The following is a 23,230-nucleotide window of genomic DNA, read 5'->3' on the forward strand; positions in this document are numbered from 1 at the left end:
CCAGTTTACAATTTAAGGAAGTAAAAATTAATCCCAGCAACAGTAAACCTAAAGATGCTTAATGAAAATGCATGTTACTGCCTACCTGCATTGAACACTATCTAGCATCAGCAAACCTGAAATAAAATATCCAAATTTTGGTTGAGAACAACCTTCCTGAAATTAATTCACCAGCTGGGATCTCAAGTATTGGCAGCAGAAAGAAGGTGTCTGCATCAAAAATCCAAGACTTGATGCAAGAATTGTTATCCATAAATCAGATTTACAGTTATAGCCCTCCCTCAGAAGCCCCATACCTTTCCAGTACGATCTGCTGAGCTCCCACTGCCTGGCGTGGGGTGGTACCAGTCTCCCACCCTGCGTGTTGCAACCCTGCTCGCTGCCCAGAAGAGGAACTGAGCATTTCCCACGGCCCACACGCACACGCATCCCCTGTCACCCCCAACCATGACGTGACGTCTCCCACTCGCTCCCTCAGAAGAAGGCAGAGGCACTGCCACCTCTCTCCACAGAGGCCACTTGCCGATGTCACACCTACAGCCCCCAGCTCACCACCAGGTCCTCCTCTCCCCACTGCTCCATTTATACGAAACGAGGACAAACCTTCATTAAACTCCACCAGGACATGAGACCTGTATGCAGAATTTAATCCATCAAAAATGCAAATGGATGTGGTCTAAGAACTGGAGCCAAGACATCAAAGGCTTAGCTGATAGGTCCTGCAGTGGGTTGCAGGTGGTTGCACATCAGCATGTCTTGAGATGCCCTCCTAGAAATTCACTACAACTGGGATTCCAGATCTGACTCCTCCAAGCCCTCCTTGCAAAGTGGTTTTGCTGCTGGGACCTTGGCCAGAAAGCGGTTTCCCAGCCTTTGAACGGAGTAGCTGTGGTAATGCTACCAAGCAACCCATATGAGCCAAAGTAGCTAAATTTTCAGTCTCTTCAAGTCCTTTCTGCCTCCTTACAAGGAAAGTAGAAAAGTTTTACATGTTTTTATATTGGTTTTACATAGGTTTTATACTGTCAGGCTGCACTAGCATCAGACTGTATTGCTTGACTTTACCATTTTGCTTCAAGGTGAAGTGTAGATCCAATGTCACTTGGCAAAAGGGCTTCTGAAAACGAAAATATCAGTAAAATCTACTCTTTTTAGGAAGCACAGCATAGCATCATGTTCTCAGACTTGGGCTGCATTAGGGACACTCTGGAACCCAATTTTAAATTATTTTATACTGTCAGAAAGTATCTACTCAAGCTGCTTGAGATTACGGACTCTACGGTTTGGTTATTTCTCTGTTCCTGCTGCATCCACCAGTTAGAACAAATTAAAGGCAAGCATGATGCAGGCGTACAGTCAACTACAGTTGAGTTACAGAATCTTAAGTTACCTCCCCCAAGCACAGTCATTTCAGCCACCTGCTCCCCTCCTCAGCATGCTCCATCTCCAGGGCAAAAGTTGTAAAATTTGCATTTTTGCTTCAGCAACATCTCACAGCACTGTACATTTCTTCCATCCAGCTGCACCCAAGCCCACGGAAATGTGTATGATTTTTTTTCTGCATGCTACTGCAAGCAGAAGGTCACTGACAAAGGAGAAATGAGTTTAGGTGAAGGTGTGTTGGAGTCCTGAATGTGCCCAATTAACTACTAATAGAGACTGCTGTTCAGAGAAAAAAAAAAGCAAATTTTGACACACCATACTTAAACACTATGCTGGCCTCTATCAGACTGAAACTACTGCTGTGGAATAAAGCAAAAAAGGTATGTACTTACTACAACCACATCCACCACTGCTGAAACTCAACAAGTCGCCGTTCCTGTTTCACATTCTATTTTAAAAGCACATTTTAACACAGCGTTTTATACCTTTAGCTAAGGCATAAGCCTGCGATTTTTCCTTTAGAGTACAGGCTTAAAGGAAATGCTTATGCATCTATGCAAGTGGAAATGCTTATACAACATCTGCTAAGAGGTGGGACCCTTGCAAGAGGTGCACCTGCAGTCTGCACCACTTCCCAGCAAAGCACTGCTCTCACTTGTAGAGCTACCACTGGTTGTAACAGTGACTTGTGCGCTTGCATGCCCTGGAATAAAGCCGGCCACGCAAAGCGGTGCAACAGTCTGCTTACAAAGCAGCTAAAGCTGCAAAAAGTTGAATAAACCCTATCAGCGTTATTTTAAGTGCATGAAACAGGTACCTTGACATGCTTCAAACCATGCAGGCTATCAGCTCGCAGCAAACTCCCCATCCTGGTTGCCTGGTATAATTTGGGGGCACAGCCAGCAACCACGGGCCAAGGGGAGCTGACATCAGAGGCTCTTCTCCCCTGTGCTTAAAGCCTTTCAAAAGCAAAGCCGCAGGGTTACACCACTGCATGTACCTACCCAGCACAGGCAAAACAAGCATGGCTTTGCATCTGCTTTGATGGCATCGCTGCAGCCCGAGGAAACCTGAAAGCCTCCCACGACACGCAGAAGGAGCTGCAGGCTGCGGCAGGCGGGTGCCGGCACGCAGGGCTGCGCGGCCGGGAGGGGACGAGCCACCGGAGGAAGTGATGGCCACGTGCCACCGGCCGCAGCAGGGCTTCTGCTGCGCCAGACCTGGCTCTCCACGCGGAAGTCAAGCTGCTCCCGAGGTCTGGGTACAAGACCGGCCAGCATCCCCACCTCCAGCAGCGCAGCTGCCCAAGGATTTTTCACTAGAAACCTAAATTTCAATCCCCAAATGGACAACACGCCCAATGCACTTGCATTGAGGACTTCTGCTGATCCCCATCCACAGCTCCTCTCATTAACAAACCCAGACTGCAAACACCCTGGTCAGGTACCAGCTCCAAAACAACACGTCACCGGACGGCACATCACCAATCTTAGCCCAAATCCGGCACTCACTTACAACCCTGCTACCACAAAGGAAACCAGACTTGCACTCACAAAGTGAATTATGACTTCAGGAATGAAATTACTATCAAGCAGGATGAACCCAGATACAGGAGATCCTGTTTGCATGTTTATTTCCTTGACTACAACAAAAACTCAAGAGCACACGAGCAAGTTTTTCTTTTTTTTTTTTTTTTATAGGAGCACTAAGCCAGCTGAATTGCAAGGAGATTTGTGTTTTAACTGTCTTAGGTTCTTTGAAAATGACTGCCCATAGATCATTTATACGATCACAGATGTGTTACAGAAAATTCAAACAAGCTCCTGTCCCAGTAAACACGTATTACATCTGCAACTGCGCTGGATAAAAACACGCTCACCTCCCTTAGCAGAGGTGTTGGGAACACCCAAGTGAGAACCTCCACTGCAATTCACTTTGATGCCACCAGCAACATCCCAACGAGCCGGAGCATCCAGCATTATCACAGATGAGATCCTGGCGATTTATTAGCATGTGTACCCACAGAACACGACGGCTCTCAGAGCGATTCTCATCTGCTCTGGAGCCAGTTTATGAGTTCAGAGAAGGGAGCGTGGAAATGCCACCCGGCTCCAAGCAACGTGCCCTTACCTGAGCCTGGTACCAGGTGCCGAGATGCATCAGTTCAGCTGGAGTTGTCCTCTCCCCTGCGGGCATCTACCCAGCAGTGGCTGGTTGTCTCCGCTGTGGGGTGGCGAGGACCCTGGCCACCGCAGCCCACTGGCCAAATGCCCTCAGTGTGGCGGCTCTCTCCTCCACTCCGCCGGCCGGTGAGAGCTCCCTGCGAGCGGCTGGGAGAAAAGGCGAGGTGGGAGGCAATCTGCACGCAGGCTCTCTCTTCCCTCAGGCTCGCTGCAAAGGAAGGAAGAAGTTGGTAAGTTTTCCAGTTCTGGCACAGCATAAGCACTGTCTGTTCCGGCACAGGGGGTCTCTGCACACAGAGGAAAGGCAGGTCCCACGGGAGCAGGCAGCCGGGCAGCGTCTCAGCCTGGTGGGGAAGGAACAGGCTGTAACAGGAGGGCACCCAATGAGGGAAAGTAAACTACGCTCGCCTGCACTGCAAGAAAACCCTTGGTGTGGGTTATGCTCAGATTTTGTTGATTTGGTGGCTTTTTCAGGATGAGTTTCCTCCCCACCCAGATCACAGCATCAGCCTGGCCCAGCACGGACTTGCACTAACACAGAGGACTCGTTATAGGGATTTTGTTTGGGGCTGGGCAGGAATTTTACAACTATCTGACCATACATGCCAGGTACTGGAAAACCAGCCTGCATGCCTTGCAGCTGCACAACATTATCTTGTCCGGCATGTTTATCCAGGAATGCTCAGCTTAGACACAAGCCAGCACCTAGTTTGTACCAGGGGGCTGTGTTTTAGCCCATTTTCTGGCCTGGTTGAGGGCTTCCCATGCAGATCTCAGAGTCCATCACACCTTTGTATCAGCAGACACATGCTACCAGCAACTCAGCTTGCCCCCTGCCCAAGCCAAGGGCACAGTATTACACCAACTTCAGCCATCTAAAATCATGTTGCCACCAAGAAAGGATGCAATGGGGAGCCAGGCCATTCCTCCAGGAACAAGCTGGTGGGAAAGGGAGAAGCAGCATATGGGACTTTGATCAGGTTAAGACCAGTAACACAGTATCACTGACTCACATGGCGGAAGAGCTGGCACTGGCAGCACCGCCTGAGCCACCTTCCAGCACTTGCAGTTCCTACCCGATACATCCAAACAGCTAACGCAGTTCAAGGGACACCAAAGCTCAACAAATAGCTATCACTTTTTTAAAACAAGTTTTTAATTCTCACCTTAAGCAACCCAGAGAAGCAACACACTGGTTTCACGAGTGTGAAACCAAGTCATCACCCCAAAGTGCAATGCTTCTGTTTGAAGCTGGTAGGCACCGGGAGGGGTAAGTGTGTGCTGATGCCTGGGAGAGGAAGCCCAGCTCACCCTCACCGTGAGCAGCCACTTTAAATAACACCACCTCTCCTCCGATCCCCCTCACAAGCACCTGTGAATGGACTTTTGCCCACGTTCCTGGGCTGTCCTGTGCTGAACTTCCCTGCTGTCACCCCTCCATCACCCGGACACAACAACTTGGAGACCCCAAAGTGCAGAAGACTTCACACCCTTTCAGAGGCAACCACCTTCACCATCAAGTAACCTATAACGCAGATTACATTAAATCTACATTATCACTGAGTGGTTTATAATGTGGCTTACACACATTATAATGTAGATTACACACATTTCCCTCTGTTCTCACAATTTGCACCAAGCTTTTAAAGCATGATGGAAAACTGTGGTCACAACGATGATAATACTTTGCCACCAGACTATGGCAACACCATGAAACACACATACATTCACCAAGTCTTTTAGTTATAGAAAGAACTAAAAAAATACGTAAGGCTACATTTACATACTATCCACCCACCTCAACACTACCAGAGTGCACGGCAGCGCTGACAGTAAATAAAACCTCAACCTTCTCCCCACCATCCTTCCTGTGCTCCCAGCACTTAACGTCTCACTTTCGTATTTTTTCTGCGCTGTGCCTTGGTGCTCAGGTTAAGGTCTTCTGCCCAAGGATGAAGACAAGAGGAGAGAAGCAAGAGGGCTGATAAAGAGATTTGCTCTCCTCCCTGCTTACACCCAGTAAGCCTAGCCTTGGTGCTTCTGCAAAGTTCAGCTGTTGCAACGTCAGAAGATGCGGCTTTAGACATAAACTAAACCCTCCGATCAGAACAGAGAGTCTACAAGCAATTCTTCATCAGCTTCTATTTTTAGATCTCACAGCGAATAAAAGAGCATCCAAACATTTTTTTAAGCTCTTTTTGACAGGAACTCATCCTTTCCAAACAACAATAGCAAAAAAACAACCAAAGAAATAACAGCACAAAAACCCAAGAAGTATGATTTTTTTTTTTAAAGCATCGTTATTTCAATGATTTCTTATTAAATAAACTGAAGAATGCAAAAGTCCATGTGCTGCTTTGGGAACTGAAGACTAATTTTCTCTCTGCATTCTCTCCTTCCTCCATTACAGTGTCTATAAAGAGGCCAGAAAAATCAAGGGGGAAAAAAAAAACCACCTCCCCTTTTTTCAGGTGATGCACTGACCTCTAAAGGAACTATATAAACACGGAGCATAGGAACCAGCTGCTTCTGTTTGCTTAAGACTGGAAGAGCAGTTTACATTTCTTTAGCCATAAACCTAAGGAACCTACAATGACAGTCATTCTCCACTTGGACATGCATTCCTCTCAAAATACTGTATTTTTATTCTTTTTGGTCCATGTAGCAACATCACGGGACATGCTACTCTTCCCTTTTACCATCCCCATGGTCATTCTTGTCTCCAGCAACACATGGCAATTTTGGGTAAGCTAAAAGCTCTTATTGCATCTCCTTTTGCAATTTGAAACTTTTCTTGGTTTTTGGCTCAGCAGCCACGGCCAGCTAGAGGACACCCACACCTAACACGTGCCTGAAGCAGTGGGGTGAGGACACACGTCCTGGCTGATACCTAGGATGTCACCCTGGACACTGTGGAGCTAGCAATGGTCAAGAGCCAAAACCAAAGGAACAAAGATGCAAAAATAAGCTATTGTGCTGCCAGCAGCCTGTGCTCTCCTTGGCACAGAGGGGCAGCATCTTTTTTAAAACACAAATAAGGAAATAACAAATGTACCGTTATATAAAGTCACTGGGACAGCTGATGAAACGTGTAGGAAGCTAAAAATCCACTAATAACCAGACGCAGCTTGTCTGTGGAAAACTCGCCCAAAATAATTGAGGTGAATGATTTCGAAGTTATGTACCTGTAAGTTGAGCTAAAGTGAGACCTATGCTGACCGTGTGGGTCTTGCACCACTTGCCAGAGCCCTGGCTGAACCCCATTTTTAGGAGCGGAGGCAGCTTGAGCCATTAGCCTGACCCTGACCCAGACTAATACCCATCCCCTAAGAAAATGTGTATTTTAAATGAGGTTCTCCAAGTACCACCCTTACTGTTTCAACCGCTTTAATGAGTTTAATCAGCTCACACTGCCTCCAAATACAGAACCCCATGCAGTAAATCATTTCTATTTGGCAGCCTTTGCAAAGGACACTCCCTGACCACTTTGCTGGCAGTACCTTGGACTTGCATTATTTTCAAAGAGCATCTCTGAACGCTAATGGGCGAGCTGTTGTTAAGTTCTTTTCTTCTACCAAAGCCCCACACAAGCATGTCCAGCAAGAGAAAACTGCAGGGAAACAAGAAGTATGTGATCTGACACTGGAAAGTACCGAGAAAACGTCTCCCAAAGCTCTTTTACAGCCTTGACCTATATGCAGGACAGCATTAGGATACACAAAATTTTTAAGGAGTATGAAAGCAATCTTTTTTTAATTACAACATGACCTTTCCCTTCCTTTTTTCTTGTTGATAACTCCTAAAACTACCCCAACTGAACAGCCGCAGGAATTTTTGCTATTTTTTTTGTGCACAAGCAACGTTTCACATAAACAAGAAAATTTAAGGGTTGCTTTCCCTTTGAGGAGATTGTTCATGCAAGAAGTCCTCCCCTATTCCCTTTGTGGAAAACACATTTATAAAATCCAACTGGAGGTGAAGACTTAAGGCAGACGTAACACTTCAGCTTATGAAACAGCAATGGTTGTGTAGGACACCCTGTTAAAAGCAGCTCGCCAGCTTAGGAGTCAATATAAAAATAACTCAAGGGTTCTTGTTTTTTTGTTGTTTTTTTTTTTAATAGTGTTGAAATCAACATCTGTGTCATATGGTCAGGGTTCTGAAATACATCTTATAATTCACAATGTATTTGGCTGTTACTCTACCGTGCTCGATGTAAAATTAAACCTGATACTAAAAATGGATCCATTGAGACTGCTGGGGTTGAAAGACAGACACGCTACCTTCCAGCCAGGGAAAATGAAATGGTACTGATATTTTGGAGTAAGCCATATTATTGCAATAACAGTTTCTGTACTTTAGATATTGCAATAAAATGATGCTCAGGGGAGCGGTGGAAATGCAGACGGGTGTGTTGGCGCTTGATGCTGGTAAGAGCAAAGTGTGGAAGAGGACACGAACCTGCTGGTCACCAGCAAAGCCCCAGCACTGGCAGTGAGCAGCTGGGGAGGTGCCACGCTGGGCAGTGACCAGTGACAAGTGGCATCAGCTCCCGGCCATCAACAGCAGCTGAACCAGTGCTCCGGACACGGCGGTCTGAGCCCACGCTGCCAACCACAACCCCCGACGAGCGTGGAGCGTGTCTCCCCATCACTGCAGCGGGGAGTCCCCAGTCCCCACGCAAAGCTACGCAGTCCCCGGTGCAGTGGGTGTAAACAGCTGGCGCTTCTGCTTGTGTGCTTGGGGGATGAAATGAGTCCTCCCACTCCTCCACCAGCCCCACATTTACCCCAAAGACCCCAACGACACTTTTTTTCCTTGCAAGCGCACCCTCAACACTTGGGGTGTTTCCTAATTAGCTAAACACCAGCCTTGGAAGGGCTCGGCAAGGATTGCTCATGCCACTGCTCTGCCATCTCACGGGCTTTACCACACCAGCAGCACTTTCCCCCGGCCTGGGGCAGCGAGGCCGAGCCCCCAGCACGCAGCCCTCCATCAGGGAGAAGCACTGCCACACTTTGTGGCATGTACCACCGTGCGTGAACCAGAAATTCAGGTTTGCCAACTCAGTGTCTTCCCCACCCCCGATTTGGAAACCTCCTGTGATGATCACAACACCGGGAGGAGGCACAAATTCGGCTTAGCTTCTGTGGGGAGAACGCTGTGCCTGAGCACATTACCTGGCTCATCCCTCATGTTACCCCATGAGGGACTCGGAGGTGGAAGGGTGGCCCAGTGAACGGCCTAAGCCAGCCCCACGGTTGGAGTCCAGCTCCATGTGGTGCATGGAGAGCTCCCAGCAGGTCTGATACAGACCCGGACCCGCAGGTGCCACCATGGAGCCCAGTACCCATGGGGACATACAACCGAGGGAGCCAGATGACACGGGCAGACATCAAACCAGACGTCATCTTTCCATTTCTAGTTTTTCAAGGCAGCACATTCAATCAAATATGCTTCAGAAAGTAACAGAAAAAAAACAGTGCTCAAAACTGCAGTGGATCTACTACCTACAATTACTGTTTTCCATGTCCTCAGCATTTCTGATGTGAATAAAAGCCAGCAACGGAAGTGGGATAAAAGCAAGTCAAAGGGGACCACAGCAGGCTCAAGTCTGTTCATGAAAATGTTTGAGAAGGGTTTTTCCAGTGAAAGCTGGAGCTTGCATAGGGAAGGTGACAGTATGCTTGGAAGAACTAAAAAAATTACAAAACCCCTTCTTGGATGAGATAAAAAGCAGAGGAATAAGTTGAGTAGATGAGAGCCTGTGGCAGTGATGTAAAGACAAGCATTTGGTACAACAGAGACCCTTGCAAGTCTGCCCATAAAAGCAGCAGCAGATGCCGTTCTCCCCAGGAAACAAACACACACAACTGTTTCAAATGCAGTCTTACTTAACTGAAGACATGCTCAGCTAAAGAAAACAGAACAAAAGATAACCTGAAAGATGCATTTATCTTAAAAATGCTTGAACATCCACCCAACAAAGCAACAACTAGACAGTTCACTGAAAACATGTGCATTTAAAACATGTTCACTTCTAAACATAAAATTTCAGTTAATTGCTACAAAAGACATTTGCAAGCAGGATGATGATTTCCTTGTCAGCTTGGGAAATGGGAATCTTCCTGTTCCAAGAGCAAAACCTGGGAGAGCTGAATGCATCCTACTGAAGTGCAGCTGGACTCAGCACCATGCAAGAAGGCTTGGAAAAGGGAAGTTGTCAATAAATAAGCATCTGAGGGCAGTGGAGGGTGTTTTGATAGGAAAGGCACAAAGAAATATCTTTTTTTTCCCCTAAAGTAGAGTGGGGCCAACACAAAGAATATCATCCATGCTCGAGTTAGAACATGCCCACAGGCCTTCAGCTAACACTTCAAAATACAACAGCAAGTGCACAGGAGTTTTTTGCATTTTATTTTTTATAAAACATCAAGTCTTTCAGCAGAAAGGATTTTTCCAGAGAGCAGAGATCAGAGCTGGTTTACTCTTTATCATCACCGTTAGTTGATTAGAGAGGAGTCTTTGTGAGCTCACCCTTTAATTTAAAGCACAGTTACTTCAGTCTTCTCCGGGCTAAGTACAAACGAAAGTGTTCATCTCCCCAGTTCCCATGCAAGCCTGGACCTGGATTCCCATTTGGGCTCGCTGGTCACAGACCTCCCTTTGGCACCTGCTTCAGACAGATATTTGGCTGCAGCAAAACAAAAGCAGTGCCTTTCCCACCTGCGCCAAACAGCCTATCCTCTCCTTATGGATATCTCCCCACCGGATCCTCTCCTAGGATGCACTCCAGGAGGGTGAGCACTACATCTTTTTTGCAGCAGTAAAGCCCGTGCTGTGCTAAAGCTACCATGTGTTTCTCCCACTTCCTTCCATTGACAGAAAACAAAAGCTTGTATTGTTGCTCACTGTTATCAGAAAATATTTGCTTTCCCAGACTGTTTCTCCCCTCCTTGTTTCGGAAGGGTTTTCAGTAGAACAACAGGCTGGCTCCCAACAAAAAGCAGCAGGGGGTGGTTTGGGACAGAGGCCCTTCAGAGCCTGCCCAGCAAACCCAGCGCAGACCCGGGCACAGCCCAGTCTCTTCCCACCCGCACCAGGGACTGCACGCTCCAGCACCTCCGCCAGCACCTTACAGGTCCTGCGGAGGAGACGACGCTCCAGCTGCGTGTCCTGAGGAGACGGCGCCGACTCTGCACCACTGACCTGGCTGCAGGTGGCTGCCCTTGTTTTCCATCTGCAGGTTGTCTCCAGAAGATACTCTGCCCGCTCTGACTATCTGCTGTATCATATTCTGAGTATCATACCTTGAGTATCTGCTGATTCTTTCCTCTCACCATGCACTGTGCTTCCTTCCTGCCAGATCTCTTATCACCACATTTCACCCCAAAACCACCCGGATGAAACTTCCATTCTTGCTGATGCTGTTCTTTTATTCAGCGACCAAACGAAATGCTCTCACACCAGGCACTCCTGCCAGCAAGCAATGCAGAATTAAACACAGGTGTCACATGGAAATACGGTGCAAGCTTGCAGCTCCCAAAAAAGCATTGAATGCATGCACACACTCAGTCACTTTTTATTTTTATTTTTTTTTAAGCAACCAGAGTATCAACTGTCAGGTCCTAAAACTAAGAAGGGCACCGAAAGTCCAAGTATTATTCAGGATATGAAATATTCAACTACCACAACCCAAGGTGACACCTTGCAAATTCCTAACTGAAATCTGCCCACGAAAGCTGTTGTGAAGCCCAGACAGTCTTCATACACATGCAGCAGTTCCATACAATGAAAGCATTACCCAGACAGCCACTTCGTACCCCAAAACTGATGCAAGGGAAAACGTGGAGTCGCAGACAACATACTCCTGCAGGAGCTCAGCACCAGTCCTGCACTGTCTGTTGGTGGAAGCTCCCAGGAGGTCTCATGCAGAAGCAGAAACGTCAGGTCTTAACTCTGGCAACTACTTTGGCACGAGGCTCTACCAAAGACTGAACAGATTTTGAAAGTATGAGCTTCAAACTAAATCAGTCCAAGAATACTGGGAAAAAAAAGACCATTTTGGCAAGTTTCTGGTGTTAAATGATCCATAACCTCTTTCAAGTAAGATCTTCTATACTGTGGCAAGTCCTGCCCAGCCCCAGAGCAGCACAGGGCTTGCAAGCATCCCCGTACCCCCACAGTCCCACTCTCCCCTGCCAGCAGCTACAGGATGTGGGCTCGGTGTTTTGGGGAGCAGCAACCTTGGGTTTTTTGTCTAACTCAAGGCTGGACCAGTGACCGCGTGCAGTGTTGACACTTTCAGTAGGCTGGGCTGTCGTTTCTGACAGTGCTTGTGGTTGTTAAAAAGCCACCACAGCATAAAAGGACTTCTTGGCAAGCAGAACAGTCTCATTTCATTTATTGCCAATTAGCAGAAACTCCTCATCACTGATTTGGGTGTTGAGGAAAAAAAAAAAAAATATATATATATAAGCAAGTAAACAACCACTTAAACACCTTTCTTGTGCCTTCCCCAGGCTCAGCCTAAGCCAGACACCTCTCCAGCCCCACTGCCAGGTTCAACTCCCCCAATGCCCACCACGATGCAGCAGCACACTGTGGATGCAGCACGGACACCTCTTGCCTGTCCTTCCTCCTGCCCGCGGCCACACGGCATGTGCTTATTATTTACACTCAGCCTAATTGCTTTCCTCACCCAATGTCATCAGAGGCAAGCACATAGAAACACTTAACGGTGCAGTTCACTTCAGAAAGCCCAACCATCTCTACTGGTAAGTACCAAGAGACAGAGAGCATCAGCAACCCAACCTGAAAATGCTTCTGCTCTCCTGCTTTTTATACCACTGCTCTTTGAGAAGCTTTTTCGTGGCCACTTTGATGTTTGCAAAAGCCCAGGACCAACTCACATGAACCCCAGGATCTGTGCTGGCTTTTCAGTCCGTAGACATCAGGCAAGGAGAAGCCCAGCAGCCTACGGACTCATGAAGATGACCTTTAGATTTTACATAGGACTTTGTTGTTTCTCTTATCATCTCAGAGACAACAACATTTGCAGGTAAATCCCAGGTGTCTCCAGCAGCCCAAACCACTACACAAAGACCTGAAATTTAAGCTGCCATTCCTTATGCCTGCCCTCCCATGGGACTCCTGCACTACAGCATCTCCATCAGAACAACACTCCTTTGTCAGTGCCTCTTCCAACCTTTTGAATTTGTCCAAATTCAGTTTTTTGATCCCGTTCTGAACTGCTTTTAAGAAGCAGGTAGTGGCAATCTTACAGTTGCTGCAGCTGGGGGAAAAAGCTGAAGCATAAGACACCCCTCTGACCTCGGAAAGGTCCCTCATGAGCTGCACCCAGCTCTAACACTGGGCCCTATTAGACACCACAATCCACTGGAAAACAGATTTCAATACTTCTGTCTGTGGGCTGCTCCTCCCTCTTCTCCTCCCCCCAGCAACACGCCTTTGGCTGAAAAAGCTTCTGGAACTACAAAAAACTTTAAAGAAAGTGTTAGAGAAATGCATTATTAAGAGAAGGTCATAAAAGAACAACTTGAGAATAGCTGCAGCTAAAAATATCCAATCCCCACACCCCTTCTTTAGGCAAAACATTATCAGATGTCACTTCCCAATGGTAAAAACATGTTTGCTTGTTTTTTAATTAAGGTGGTATTTTGAACACTGGATGTTCTTGCCAGGGAACACAAGAGATCTTGGGAAAAGACTTTGTTTGCTGCCTCACAGATCCCACTTTTCTGTGCCATCTGATGGTAAGATACAGCGTGAAACTGGCACCTGCAAATCTGTAATTTCTTCTAGCACCACCTAACTTTGCAAAATAACTTTCCGAAGAGAACAAAGTATTTCGGCCACCCATACCGAGTTGCAGAGGGTTTGTGCAATATAGATTTATTTTTATTTTTTAATACTTCAGAGTATCAAGGTGGAGAACGTGGGAAGGAGGTAATGTCAACAAGCAGAGCAGCAGTGCAGAGCAAATGTTGGTGCAGAGCTGGAAACCACCCTTCGTCTGACACAAATCCTAGGTAGGACTGAAAAAATCTGCATTATGGACAAACTGAATTGGTTAGTCAGTCTGCTGCCCCAAATCCTCCCAGTTCTAAAGGGTGTAATCGATGTTTAGCGGGCAGCAAAATAGCCATGATGTACAGCAACCTGATGGCTTCCTTCAACAGTAGGATGAGCAGAAGGGAGTCAACTAAATGCCCCTCAGCAGAGAGTTTTGTACCATTCCATTGCTTAAATAAGTTCTGGTTTATTGATCACATAGAAAAATACCCAGGAATTACCGCAGGCAGGTAAAGCCTGTGCTAACATTTTAACAAACTGAGCAAGTACAAGGGGAAGGTTAGTGCACCACAGCATGCTTTTTCCTCTAAAGATGTAAATGAAATCCAGGAATACCTTCTCCAGAAGGCCCAGAAACCTTGTCCAGATCACACCCTTTACTTTCTAACCCATAACAAATATACATCTTTCCCCCATTCAGAAACGCTCAAAGCAATATTTTAAAAAAACCCAAACCACAGAAAAAAGTATTTTTTTCAGTCCATTACTTCAGTGGCCAATTCTTGCCCTGCTGACCTCCCCAGCTGCCTCCTTCCCTCCACCATAAAACAAGCAGCACATCTCATCTGTGCCCATTCCCCCTGCTCTCTGCCTGTCCATGCAGTACCTTTAGTCCACCAGCTCCTCTGTCAAAGTTATCTGAAACTGGCCCAATGCAAAATTTAGTAGCATCGAAGATACTGAGTGTGAAAGCCTCCTGCTTCCCTGAGAAGTCAGGGTGAATACCCACCAAAAAGCACTTCAAAGGACTAACCTGAAAGCGATGAGCAGGAAGACAACCACAGCTATGTTATACTGTTAAAAAGTTTGCTAAAGGAGATGCACCAGTCTGCTGGGGGACCTCCCTGCGCTCTCCCCGGAGGAGGAGGATTGGGGTTATTTTGAAGGACAGCCAGCAAGCAGGACCACGGAGGTGCACTGGGAAAGAGGCAGGGCTCAGCTTCACGGCCACCACCTCCCTCCATCCGCTCAGCCCAGAGGAACTTGAAAGACATGCCCACATGATGTCATTACTGGGTTGGCGTCTAAATAAAGGAAGCTTTTTATAGAATTTCCCACTGACAAACTTAAGCCAGTAAACCCCAATAGCCAAGACTTTGTCAAGCAGAAGGGAAGGAAAAGGGAAAACAATAACCGTACCATCACCATGGCCAGGGCAGGTGGGCGGTATCTCAGGAAAGAAACCAAAACAAACCCAAATTTACTTCCCAATACCTTCATGTTGGATAAAAAGCAGGGGTAAGAGCAGTGCATAACATAAGGAAGGGAGCTGTGTTTTTACACCATCTGTCACAAGGAAGTGCAGCCTCTTTCTGCACCAGAGTAGGGGAGAGAAGGATGAAGACGAGGAGGGAGGATAGGGAGAGAAAAACTTTGCTTAAAGAGAGTAAATAAAACGTACTTCCATGTCAGAGGGGTTTTCCAGCTTCATATTATTCATGTGGCAATTACTGTGCTTCCTAAGAGCAAACTGGGGGTTTCTGCATATTCAGAAGATTCGTGGCTGCAAACACCTTAAGCTCAAATCATCAGCAAGCAGCATTTGCTGGAAGTTCTCAAAAAAAAAACCAACAAAAAAACCTAATGAAAGCAAAACCATCTGGCAGTTCAGTCAAGTTCATGTGTGTCTGTGTGTCATCCTCCTCTTTGTAACTCTTCCATCACTTCCACAGTGCTACGGAGCAGTTGCCCTTCCTCCCCCTGCTCCTCACTGCATCCTCAGCCGGGACATCCACATGGAGAGCAGTTGCAATAGCCTAGTGACTCATGCTGCAGTAATGTGGGTGGGAACTGCTCCCATGCCCAGCTTCTAAGGACACAGCCTTTTATGGTATTTTTAGAGTGGAAGCTGTTGTGGTTTGTAGCACTTTGCCTTTTGGCTTGCAGGAGCCTCCGAGAAAAGCGCTCGTGCTCCTGTGGGCTTCAGGGATGCCAACAGCGAGGAGCCCGGGCAGGTGAGGAGCAACCCAGCGCCAGGCTGCATGGCCATCCTCACCCAGCCACGCCAGCGATGCTCAGGGCTGTCACCAGCTCTGCACAGCGGGACCACAGCTCTGCCGCCGGCTCTGCCGCCGCCTCACCACCACCAAACCAGACGGAACAAGAGCAGGGGTGTAGGTGTGAGCGATTCTGTGGACACCTTAACTACTGCAGCCCAGCCTTCTGACGAGTCATTCCCTGCGTCCCCATGGTCTTACCACTCTGTGGCAATGCACCACCATCACCGTGTCCAGTGACGAGCCACCAGACATACTGTTTCTACCCTTGATGGGCTGCAGGCATAAGAGAAGCTGGCAGGGCTGTCAGAGTCCCATCTGTCTTCCCTCAGGGTGAGCAGTTAACTTAGGACTGCATCTCTCCAGCAAGTAGAACATTAACTCTGTAGGGTTTCTACTCCATAAAAATTTAGCTGAAAGAGGGCAAGAGGTTACTAGGGAAAAGCAGGCAGGAGTGTTGCACTGAAACCAGGTTAAAAGCAGCAGGGAGAAGTGCAGTGGCAGAAAAGCAACTCTCCAGGCTTGTGGACCTCAGCACATGTGTCCCAAACTTGGCAAGGTAATGAAGCAGACTCAGCTGTGCTCTTCAGGAGCTGAGGGTCACAGGTGAGATCAAAAGAGTATCCCTAAACGTTACCCTTGAGACAGGACTGTTTGCAAATGTGCTCTCCGCTCTCCTTTGTACCTGAGGCATTATCTGCTCTAGAAGAGAAGGGCATGAAAGTTTCTGCATCCCCAATCACAACTCCAACCAGCCGCTGATCTGATTTCAGTCCTTCTAAAGCTGTTACATTCAAGAGGAAATTAAATTATAATCCACACACGCCTAAAAAGGCCTAGGAGAAAAGCTATCAGGATGAGGGAGAAAGTAGTAATCAATCCTGCTGAAGCAAAGCCACTGACTTGAAGGTATTTTTTATTCATTCTGAAATCCCAGTGAGATCTGGAAGGAGTCAGCTTACCAGTCAGGACAGAGGAGTGACAGACTGCCCCTACAGACAGATTTCACCAAGTGGGAAGATGCAGTGGAAAGCTGCTCTGGAGCAACTTCTCAGGTAGAAAACACAGCAGAGGGGAAGTTTGGGGGAGATCTGTGTCAGCAAGCACTCCACAGCCCACAACATACCTTGGAGGTGAGCCAACAGCAGCAGACTGCTGCAACAAAAACCCCTCCAGCCCTAATGGAAGTTTAGAGGTGATTTAATGCATTGCCCTCGGCACAGCAACCCACAGCATCTGCTAAACAAGATGCCTCACACTGGGGGACACCCAGAGCTCCCCAGATAGACCAAGGTGGAGTCTTTTGCTCCCCAAGCAGATTAAATACATTTCCAAGTTTAGGGAATCGTCCTGCTATTAGATAACAGATCAAGATTACAGAATTAAAGTTTAAAAAAAAAAAAAAATCACGTGAAAGGCTCCATCCTGTTCAAAGGAATACAATGAATTTCCTGTAGTCTTGCCCTAAAGACCACAACATCACACTCGATTACTATCCCATCTTACTCCTAAGTCCTGCAGAGCCAGCTTGGTCACAGGAAAGCAAAATGCCTTGCCTCATTTCTCATTAAACTACTAACTACACACAACACTGGCTGTGTAAGAGGTCAGGCAAGTGACTTAATTTTAATTATCCTTTACTTGGACCAGCATTATCAAATTTGATTTAAAAAAAAAAATCAGGAAGAAAACCGAACTGAACACAATAACCAGCCTAAAACCTCTACAGACAGAAAAGGGACACATCCAGCCTGCACTTGGGTTCACATCTCCCATGCCAAAGAGAATCTCTGTATGAAGCCTTTAATTATCAAAACCTGCCATTTGTACCCCGAAAGCCAGTGAAAGGAGGAAATGCCAGTTTGCCCCAACACACTCAACTCAGCAGTTGCTGCAGGGGACCTGGTGCCCCTCTGACCTTGGTGTGCCGGCGGACCCCAGGGACCCTGCCCCACAAGCCCACCCACCCACCCACCCTCGCCTCCAGCTGTGCAGTACACCGGCATTTAACATCAGTTTGATATTTGCACCCAGAAACAAGAAGGCTTTCCAGCCAGCACACCTAAAAGCATCAGATGCTGATTCCTACAGAGCAACAACCCTCCCTTAACACAGAGGTCAGCTGGTGCCAGCACAGCCTGGGCTTGGATGCATCCTTGCTTGGACACATCCAGGCTTTGCAGCTGATGGGGTCTCAACAGGAACAAATCCAGACAGTCCCTCCAAGCGCTTCCAGCCCTCTCCTCCTCTGGGAAGTGCTCTGGTGACCACCCCGCTGAAGCACACCAGAGCTGGGGTGCAGCTCCTCCAGTGCAGACCAGCCTGTGGCTTGCTGGGATGGCTACGTGAAGGGATAGATGCCTTCTTCTCCCTCTTCATGGGAAGATGGCTCCCTTTAAAAGCAGGCTGCGGAGGATGTGAGGCAGCCGTGCCTCTCCAGAGGAAGAGGCATGGGCTTACAGCATTAGTTTGCTGGAAGACACAACCCTGGCTCCACTGAAGAGAATGGGAATGCTGCTAATGAATTTACAGTGAAACTCAGATTTCCAGTAGTCTTCACACAAGGCCCATCTGAACAAGAAAGGAGTGTTTGCTGGAAAGGCTTCTCCAAGCTCCGGTTCCTCATGAGCTTTCCCTGCTTATCTTCTTCCTTCCCTCTCACAAATTTGCAGATTTGCTTCTGCTCTGAACACTTCTCAAAGCAGTTTGGATCATCACAGCTGAGCTTGTTGTAATGACTACAGAAATCCTTGCAAGGAAAGAAAAAAAAAAAAAAAGAAAAAGAAAAAGATAGTCCAAGAAATTACGTCCTTCACGGGATCTGCAGGTGGTGTATTTCTTCCAGCAGGACCAAAATTGTTTGAAAGACAGGTAAGAACCTTCCAGAGGAGGTGCAGACAGCGGCAGCAGACCCTAACACACAACTTTCAAAGCCCTTTAAGATGAAAAGGAAGTCGTTCATTGTCATCCCAGCCAGGAGAAAAGAAGGGGATGGCAGACGGTGGCACAGGTGGCACTTAAAACAGACTGCTCATCATTTTGCAGGAAGGGGGAAAATAAAGGCAAAAAGAAAGGCATCCCACTGCGTACAGACTTAACGACCTATTACCTTCACCACTCCTTGGCAGGGTCACAGCCTTCAGCTAAGGCTCTGCTTGGCTGGAACCAGTCTACAAATTATATAGTAACTGGGGGCTTTAAAAGCCTTGCAAGAAAATGCAGTAAAATAAATAAAAAACAGCTGGGCAGGTTCTGACAACTCTTTTTTTCCCCATCCAATACAACGCCACGCGGAGAGACGTGGCATGAATCAACCCATTTTGGCAGCGTACGTCTAGCCAGGAAGGGCAGGACACGTCACCGCGCCAGGACATGGGGAACACCCTGCAAAGGGCTCTGTTTACTCAGCAGGAGCCAATGCAACCCCCACACAAAGCCTGTAAGTACATTTAAGGCTCAGAAGTCATCTGAAATAGGTCCATTCTCCCCTCCCACTCCATAGATACAATCCAAATTGGGTCATCTCCTAACAATAAATGAATGACACTCATTTAAGCCTCTGCTGCAGTGCTGACATAATCTAGGTCCTTTCATTCTCCTTGTACTGCAAGTGCTAAAGATGCTTTTGTACATCCTCTGAAGTACTCCATTTAAAAAACCATGGTAACTAGGGCATTGCGTTCAGCTGCTCTTGAAAAAAAGCCATTCCCCTTCCTTCTCAATAGGCTCTTAGGAGGCTTGGTCAGAAAAACATTGCCTAATTCAAACTCGGCTCCGCCAGGATGGCTGGAGTTGGGCACTAGGGATGGGGGTGAGCACGACTACTGGGTACCACTTGGGTCTGCAGTGTGAAAAACAGCAGCAGTATGATGGCACAGGGAGAAAGAGAGCCCTTACCTGTGTCCTGCAGCCAAGCAGCACACACAAGTTCCATTTTAAGTCACTGAGCAGGACAGCGCAACTGCAGCATTCAAAAGGTAAAACGTTGTCTTCTCTAAAAACTATTGAGTGCTCCTAAATCTGTCCAATTCTTTTTATGGGATGACAAGATTATTCAGCTCCAGTATTTTAACATGACAAGGACCACAGGAACCAAGAAGCCAGTTTTTCTGTTACCTTTGCATAGCAGTAAAACTTTAAGGGGTTTTGGTGGGTTTTGTTTTTCTTGCTCATTCCTAAAGCCTCAGAACAGTGACACTTTGCTGCATGGCACCTTTTGAAGTTCATCTGCTGGCATGGGCGTCTGCCTTCTTTGTGCAGTGGAAACGTTCAGAGGTGTGGGTACAGAGATCAGATGGAAAGCACAGGGCAGCTCCCACTAAAAAAGCCATTAACTGGGAAAAAAAACCACTGCTGTAAAAAAGGGACATTTGTCTAAGATGGAAGGGCCATTATTTGTTTTTTTGGGTTTTTTTTAAAGAAAAACATTCATAGCTCTGTGTTCATTAAGAAAAATAAAATTAAATAAAAATCACAGGCACCAGCAGCAGGAAGTCTAACAACTTTAACATGACCTAACTGTTCCACCACCCCTTATATACAATTTTAACAGACTTTTTTCCAAATCCCACTACACACTGTTATGGAGCCACATTCCAAGATTTAAGGTTTTAAAAATAGAAGCCTTTAACCACATCGTCTGCAAAAACACACCCCCCCCCCCCCAAAAAAAAAAAAGGCAGAAAAAGGCAGAAAACTTCAAGTCCTATTCTGTTACAGAGGCTATTCCCCAAATGATGCACAGAAAGACACTTTGCACCTGTCTGTAGGAAGCAGCATCGGATTCACGATAGCACTGCTGCAGAGGACTTCACAACACAACTCATGCCTGTTCAACAGAGACGCAAGCTTGGGAGAAGACAGGCAGTTTTAAAGATCTAAAGAACATACTCTTAAATGGGGAACTGAGGTACGTAATGATTAGCCAATTTGTCACGCAGCAGAAAACTTATTTCTTCTGGCTAACACATCATCTTTGCTAACGCAGGCTGCCGTGGCGAGGGACGCAAGAGGGGTGAACTGAGGACAAGCTCCGCAGTTAACTTTGAATTCCCTGACTCTGCTCCTGCCACCACCCACTGTGTTATTTTTCAGGAGGAAAACAGGAGAAAGCTTATAAAGGAAAACAAGACAACAAGAATTTGGGGAAATAAAACCAGCTGGGTCAGCCTAGCTTGTGTTGGACATGGGGCCATAAAACATCCATGGATGTTTTCTTCCCCATCCCTGGTGGTGTTTAAGAGTAGGGTTGACATAGTGCTTAGGGATCTGGTGTAGTTGGGAACTGTCAGTGTTAGGTCAATGGTTGGACTGGATGATCTTCAAGGTCTTTTCCAACCTAGATGATTCTGTGACAACCAGGTACCAGCAGAGCTCCTAGCCATCCTGTGAGACATGCAAAGGATGAAGCTGTTCAGAGGCTGAATTACTCTGCCTTTATTTCTAAATATAGGGGAATAATATTAAAAAGAGTCTTAAACTTATGTAAGCATTGAAGAAAAAAGCTAAAATAACAAGGGGCTTGCATGAGACACCCCTATTGCCACTGCAACACGCATGGAGCAAATAAGTAGGTTTTTTTATAGCCAGTATTTAGCATTGTTTTTTTGCTATTTTTTTGAGACTGTAAGAGCACTCTGCTTCACATGAACCTTACAGGAGGAAGAAAAATGATAGAAAAAGCTACCACTCCTGGCATTGCTCTGGCAGACCTCTGCCTATTTAGGCTTTTGAAGGCAGAAATTTATTATGGGAATTAATAAAAGAGAACTAACACAGAGGAGTGTGTCAGAGACCAGCAGGCTCCCTGGGATGAGTACGGCAGGTCTTGGCTGCACTCCCCCATCTCCACTGAGGATGAGGCAACTGGCAAGAGTCTCACAGTCAAGTTTATGAATGTTTCAGCAATTGCCACCTCCTTCAAGCAGCTACCCAAAAGCTTATCCAAACCTGGGCCCCCTGCCACATTATCCAGCTGCCCTAACTAAAGAGCTTCTCTGTTTGTAAACCCAAGCCTTGACAGACACTCTGTGGCACGTGTGTCTGAAGCACGCTTGGCACAACCACAGATGCTCACAGCTCCCAACGTGCCTCAAGGCTTCTCCATCCGCTCGGGGAACACGAGCCCCTTGACTTCAGATCGGCAAAGGCTGGTACCTCGCAGGCTCTGCGCCAGCAGGAAGGCAGAAGGTCAGGAGAAAGCTCTCCAACAGCATTCGACTCTGCTTTGCAAAGCCAGACTGTGCCAAGTCCCATCTCATGGTGGAAAGGACACACGGGTACACCAAGCCCCACAGAAGTTTAATTCCCAGGACCACTAATGCCAACTACACTGCAGCAAGTCACCTTGTTTAATGCATAACGTCTGCCATCATTGGTCCATGCTCTCCTCCTCCATTCAGCGGAAGGACGTGTCCATGGCATACATCAACCTAAACAGCAGAACCTTGGTGTTGTGTTGCCACATGTTTCTTCAAGAACATGAAAGACCAAAGCAAGCTACTTGCGTTTGGAGCAAGAGATGGAGAAGCCTGCAGTGATCTGTTGTGGCACAGGGGAAAAACAGCAACTAAATGCTTTTCGGAGAGCAGCCTGGTTTTGCTGCGGCTGCTATTCCTAAAGTAACATCAGTCACGTTCTGGTCCCAGGTGAAGAACAAATCCCACACGCACAGTGAATACAAGCCTCACGGGAAATCATGACAGGTACTGTGGGACGACCCAAAAAACAAGAGGAGAGGAGAAGTCCGAGAGCTCAGGCAGGCAGGAAGCCATTTCCTCTGCTCAGACCCACCATCAATTAGTCAACGTAGTGTTTGGGAGCTCTTGCCATGGACAAAGGCCCTTCTCAATCTGATCTAGCACCAGCCACAGAGGATGGGGAAGGGAAAGAGTTTTAAGGAAATCCCATTGGAAAGAGAAACCAAGACATACAGGAAAAGTCCCACCAAAACTAGTCACCACGCAGTTTCTACTTTATTGCTGTTGATGGATGTCCAGTCCTCTCAACATGGACGAGCACAGAGAACACACAAGGCTTAACTTCTAGCCTGCCCCCTTCATCAGTCACCTCGAGCAAGACCCTTAACCATTCATGGCAACTGGCACAGCTTCCCCTTTGCTTCCACAGTCCATACCAAGTATTACCTATATGCACAAAGCAGAAATCCAGAGACATGCAAGGAAAAATCTTTGCTGAGGGAAGACCAGAAAAACCCACAGCCAACACCGACCTGTCCTCCCCATGCACCACAGTAAATTAAGCTGCTGGGAAGTGTACTGTTTATTGTGGAGCATGACAATCAGTTCACTGGATGCATTATTATTTCCATCAAGCCATCTCAAGCAGTAGTGCTCTTGCACAGGAACCTGTGACTTGGGCTCTGGATGTGTTGGATTTTTATGTGCATGGACATACACTCTGGCCATTTTGAGGAAACAGGGCTGGTTATTTTCTTATCACAGCATTTGGAAAACTGAAATGAGTTCGTTTGCAGCTCTCAGTACTTCTGAGTGACTAAATGGAGAGAGCAACAAACTTCTGCCTTCCTCTAGATGAACCACTGAGATCATG

General features: G+C 47.0%; 1 protein-coding gene across 6 annotated transcripts in view; it reads right to left on the bottom strand.

The window, feature by feature from the left end:
• The window catches only part of LOC141930590 (uncharacterized), an 84,372-nt gene that overhangs the window by 33,007 nt on the left and 28,135 nt on the right, over positions 1-23,230 (bottom strand). For all 6 annotated transcript variants that reach the window (XM_074841661.1, XM_074841659.1, XM_074841658.1 and 3 more), the window contains one exon: positions 3,514-3,774. The gene's annotated coding sequence lies outside the window, so the exon portion shown is untranslated. The remainder of the gene's footprint in view (positions 1-3,513; positions 3,775-23,230) is intronic.

The sequence above is a fragment of the Strix aluco genome, chromosome 16, assembly GCF_031877795.1.
Source record: "Strix aluco isolate bStrAlu1 chromosome 16, bStrAlu1.hap1, whole genome shotgun sequence".
NCBI classification, from domain to species: Eukaryota; Metazoa; Chordata; class Aves; order Strigiformes; family Strigidae; genus Strix; species Strix aluco.